Here is a 6,200-nt window from a genome sequence, read left to right on the forward strand (position 1 = left end):
ATTGATGCATCTGGGAGCAAGAATGTTACAGACCATTGCGTTAAGGGCACAATTTGCTACAACTTTTGTAGTAAAAGTTTTTCTGTACTATGCTTCCGATACCGTTTTTTTTTTCAACACTCTTCTATTTTCCACATTTTTGAAAAATTTTCGATATTGATGCATCTGGGTACAAAAATGTTACAGACCATTGCGTTAAGGGCACAATTTGCTACAACTTTTGTAGTAAAAGTTTTTCTGTACTCTGATTCCGATACCGTTTTTTTTCAACACTCTTCTATTTTCCACATTTTTGAAAAATTCTCGATATTGATGCATCTGGGAGCAAGAATGTTACAGACCATTGCGTTAAGGGCACAATTTGCTACAACTTTTGTAGTAAAAGTTTTTCTGTACTCTGCTTCCGATACCGTTTTTTTCAACACTCTTCTATTTTCCACATTTTTGAAAAATTCTCGATATTGATGCATCTGGGAGCAAAAATGTTACAGACCATTGCATTAAGGGCACAATTTGCTACAACTTTTGTAGTAAAAGTTTTTCTGTACTATGCTTCCGATACCGTTTTTTTTCAACACTCTTCTATTTTTAACATTCTTGAAAAATTTTCGACATTGATGCATCTGGGATCAAAAATGTTACAGACCATTGCGTTAAGGGTACAATTTGCTACAACTTTTGTAGTAATAGTTTTTCTGTACTCTGCTTCCGATACCGTTTTTTTCAACACTCTTCTATTTTCCACATTTTTGAAAAATTTTCGACATTGATGCATCTGGGAGCAAAAATGTTACAGACCATTGCGTTAAGGGCACAATTTGCTACAACTTTTGTAGTAAAAGTTTTTCTGTACTCTGCTTCCGATACCGCTTTTTTTCATCACTCTTCTATTTTCCACATTTTTGAAAAACTCTCGATATTGATGCATCTGGGAGCAAAAATGTTACAGACCATTGCGTTAAGGGCACAATTTGCTACAACTTTTGTAGTAAAAGTTTTTCTGTACTATGCTTCCGATACCGTTTTTTTTTCAACACTCTTCTATTTTCCACATTTTTGAAAAATTTTCGACATTGATGCATCTGGGAGCAAAAATGTTACAGACCATTGCGTTAAGGGCACAATTTGCTACAACTTTTGTAGTAAAAGTTTTTCTGTACTATGCTTCCGATACCGTTTTTTTTCAACACTCTTCTATTTTTAACATTCTTGAAAAATTTTCGACATTGATGCATCTGGGATCAAAAATGTTACAGACCATTGCGTTAAGGGTACAATTTGCTACAACTTTTGTAGTAAAAGTTTTTCTGTACTCTGCTTCCGATACCGTTTTTTTTCAACACTCTTCTATTTTCCACATTTTTGAAAAATTTTCGACTTTTGATGCATCTGGGAGCAAAAATGTTACAGACCATTGCGTTAAGGGCACAATTTGCTACAACTTTTGTAGTAAAAGTTTTTCTGTACTCTGCTTCCGATACCGCTTTTTTTCATCACTCTTCTATTTTCCACATTTTTGAAAAATTCTCGATATTGATGCATCTGGGAGCAAAAATGTTACAGACCATTGCGTTAAGGGCACAATTTGCTACAACTTTTGTAGTAAAAGTTTTTCTGTACTATGCTTCCGATACCTTTTTTTTTCAACACTCTTCTATTTTTAACATTCTTGAAAAATTTTCGACATTGATGCATCTGGGAGCAAAAATGTTACAGACCATTGCGTTAAGGGCACAATTTGCTACAACTTTTGTAGTAAAAGTTTTTCTGTACTCTGCTTCCGATACCGTTTTTTTTCAACACTTCTATTTTCCACATTTTTGAAAAATTCTCGATATTGATGCGTCTGGGAGCAAAAATGTTACAGACCATTGCGTTAAGGGTACAATTTGCTACAACTTTTGTAGTAAAAGTTTTTCTGTACTCTGCTTCCGATACCGTTTTTTTTCAACACTCTTCTATTTTCCACATTTTTGAAAAATTTTCGACATTGATGCATCTGGGATCAAAAATGTTACAGACCATTGCGTTAAGGGTACAATTTGCTACAACTTTTGTAGTAAAAGTTTTTCTGTACTCTGCTTCCGATACCGTTTTTTTTCAACACTCTTCTATTTTCCACATTTTTGAAAAATTTTCGACATTGATGCATCTGGGAGCAAAAATGTTACAGACCATTGCGTTAAGGGCACAATTTGCTACAACTTTTGTAGTAAAAGTTTTTCTGTACTCTGCTTCCGATACCGCTTTTTTTCATCACTCTTCTATTTTCCACATTTTTGAAAAATTCTCGATATTGATGCATCTGGGAGCAAAAATGTTACAGACCATTGCGTTAAGGGCACAATTTGCTACAACATTTGTAGTAAAAGTTTTTCTGTACTATGCTTCCGATACCGTTTTTTTTTCAACACTCTTCTATTTTCCACATTTTTGAAAAATTTTCGACATTGATGCATCTGGGAGCAAAAATGTTACAGACCATTGCGTTAAGGGCACAATTTGCTACAACTTTTGTAGTAAAAGTTTTTCTGTACTATGCTTCCGATACCGTTTTTTTTTCAACACTCTTCTATTTTTAACATTCTTGAAAAATTTTCGACATTGATGCATCTGGGATCAAAAATGTTACAGACCATTGCGTTAAGGGTACAATTTGCTACAACTTTTGTAGTAAAAGTTTTTCTGTACTCTGCTTCCGATACCGTTTTTTTTCAACACTCTTCTATTTTCCACATTTTTGAAAAATTTTCGACTTTTGATGCATCTGGGAGCAAAAATGTTACAGACCATTGCGTTAAGGGCACAATTTGCTACAACTTTTGTAGTAAAAGTTTTTCTGTACTCTGCTTCCGATACCGCTTTTTTTCATCACTCTTCTATTTTCCACATTTTTGAAAAATTCTCGATATTGATGCATCTGGGAGCAAAAATGTTACAGACCATTGCGTTAAGGGCACAATTTGCTACAACTTTTGTAGTAAAAGTTTTTCTGTACTATGCTTCCGATACCGTTTTTTTTTCAACACTCTTCTATTTTCCACATTTTTGAAAAATTCTCGATATTGATGCATCTGGGAGCAAGAATGTTACAGACCATTGCGTTAAGGGCACAATTTGCTACAACTTTTGTAGTAAAAGTTTTTCTGTACTATGCTTCCGATACCTTTTTTTTTCAACACTCTTCTATTTTTAACATTCTTGAAAAATTTTCGACATTGATGCATCTGGGAGCAAAAATGTTACAGACCATTGCGTTAAGGGCACAATTTGCTACAACTTTTGTAGTAAAAGTTTTTCTGTACTCTGCTTCCGATACCGTTTTTTTTCAACACTTCTATTTTCCACATTTTTGAAAAATTCTCGATATTGATGCGTCTGGGAGCAAAAATGTTACAGACCATTGCGTTAAGGGTACAATTTGCTACAACTTTTGTAGTAAAAGTTTTTCTGTACTCTGCTTCCGATACCGTTTTTTTTCAACACTCTTCTATTTTCCACATTTTTGAAAAATTTTCGACATTGATGCATCTGGGAGCAAAAATGTTACAGACCATTGCGTTAAGGGCACAATTTGCTACAACTTTTGTAGTAAAAGTTTTTCTGTACTCTGCTTCCGATACCGCTTTTTTTCATCACTCTTCTATTTTCCACATTTTTGAAAAATTCTCGATATTGATGCATCTGGGAGCAAAAATGTTACAGACCATTGCGTTAAGGGCACAATTTGCTACAACTTTTGTAGTAAAAGTTTTTCTGTACTATGCTTCCGATACCGTTTTTTTTTCACACTCTTCTATTTTCCACATTTTTGAAAAATTTTCGATATTGATGCATCTGGGCACAAAAATTTTACAGACCATTTCGTTAAGGGCACAATTTGCTACAACTTTTGTAGTAAAAGTTTTTCTGTACTCTGATTCCGATACCGTTTTTTTTCAACACTCTTCTATTTTCAACATTTTTGAAAAATTCTCGATATTGATACATCTGGGAGCAAGAATGTTACAGACCATTGCGTTAAGGGCACAATTTGCTACAACTTTTGTAGTAAAAGTTTTTCTGTACTCTGCTTCCGATACCGCTTTTTTTCATCACTCTTCTATTTTCCACATTTTTGAAAAATTCTCGATATTGATGCATCTGGGAGCAAAAATGTTAGAGACCATTGCGTTAAGGGCACAATTTGCTACAACTTTTGTAGTAAAAGTTTTTCTGTACTCTGCTTCCGGTACCGTTTTTTTTCAACACTCTTCTATTTTCCACATTTTTGAAAAATTTTCGACATTGATGCATCTGGGAGCAAAAATGTTACAGACCATTGCGTTAAGGGCACAATTTGCTACAACTTTTGTAGTAAAAGTTTTTCTGTACTCTGCTTCCGATACCGCTTTTTTTCATCACTCTTCTATTTTCCACATTTTTGAAAAATTCTCGATATTGATGCATCTGGGAGCAAAAATGTTACAGACCATTGCGTTAAGGGCACAATTTGCTACAACTTTTGTAGTAAAAGTTTTTCTGTACTATGCTTCCGATACCGTTTTTTTTTCACACTCTTCTATTTTCCACATTTTTGAAAAATTTTCGATATTGATGCATCTGGGCACAAAAATTTTACAGACCATTTCGTTAAGGGCACAATTTGCTACAACTTTTGTAGTAAAAGTTTTTCTGTACTCTGATTCCGATACCGTTTTTTTTCAACACTCTTCTATTTTCAACATTTTTGAAAAATTCTCGATATTGATACATCTGGGAGCAAGAATGTTACAGACCATTGCGTTAAGGGCACAATTTGCTACAACTTTTGTAGTAAAAGTTTTTCTGTACTCTGCTTCCGATACCGCTTTTTTTCATCACTCTTCTATTTTCCACATTTTTGAAAAATTCTCGATATTGATGCATCTGGGAGCAAAAATGTTACAGACCATTGCGTTAAGGGCACAATTTGCTACAACTTTTGTAGTAAAAGTTTTTCTGTACTATGCTTCCGATACCGTTTTTTTTCAACACTCTTCTATTTTCCACATTTTTGAAAAATTTTCGACATTGATGCATCTGGGAGCAAAAATGTTACAGACCATTGCGTTAAGGGCACAATTTGCTACAACTTTTGTAGTAAAAGTTTTTCTGTACTCTGCTTCCGATACCGCTTTTTTTCATCACTCTTCTATTTTCCACATTTTTGAAAAATTCTCGATATTGATGCATCTGGGAGCAAAAATGTTACAGACCATTGCGTTAAGGGCACAATTTGCTACAACTTTTGTAGTAAAAGTTTTTCTGTACTATGCTTCCGATACCGTTTTTTTTCAACACTCTTCTATTTTTAACATTCTTGAAAAATTTTCGACATTGATGCATCTGGGATCAAAAATGTTACAGACCATTGCGTTAAGGGTACAATTTGCTACAACTTTTGTAGTAAAAGTTTTTCTGTACTCTGCTTCCGATACCGTTTTTTTTCAACACTCTTCTATTTTCCACATTTTTGAAAAATTTTCGACATTGATGCATCTGGGAGCAAAAATGTTACAGACCATTGCGTTAAGGGCACAATTTGCTACAACTTTTGTAGTAAAAGTTTTTCTGTACTATGCTTCCGATACCGTTTTTTTTCAACACTCTTCTATTTTTAACATTCTTGAAAAATTTTCGACATTGATGCATCTGGGATCAAAAATGTTACAGACCATTGCGTTAAGGGTACAATTTGCTACAACTTTTGTAGTAAAAGTTTTTCTGTACTCTGCTTCCGATACCGTTTTTTTTCAACACTCTTCTATTTTCCACATTTTTGAAAAATTTTCGACATTGATGCATCTGGGAGCAAAAATGTTACAGACCATTGCGTTAAGGGCACAATTTGCTACAACTTTTGTAGTAAAAGTTTTTCTGTACTCTGCTTCCGATACCGCTTTTTTTCATCACTCTTCTATTTTCCACATTTTTGAAAAATTCTCGATATTGATGCATCTGGGAGCAAAAATGTTACAGACCATTGCGTTAAGGGCACAATTTGCTACAACTTTTGTAGTAAAAGTTTTTCTGTACTATGCTTCTGATACCGTTTTTTTTTCAACACTCTTCTATTTTCCACATTTTTGAAAAATTCTCGATATTGATGCATCTGGGAGCAAGAATGTTACAGACCATTGCGTTAAGGGCACAATTTGCTACAACTTTTGTAGTAAAAG

This window comes from Onthophagus taurus, unplaced genomic scaffold, assembly GCF_036711975.1.
Source record: "Onthophagus taurus isolate NC unplaced genomic scaffold, IU_Otau_3.0 ScKx7SY_12, whole genome shotgun sequence".
In the NCBI taxonomy this organism is placed as follows: Eukaryota; Metazoa; Arthropoda; class Insecta; order Coleoptera; family Scarabaeidae; genus Onthophagus; species Onthophagus taurus.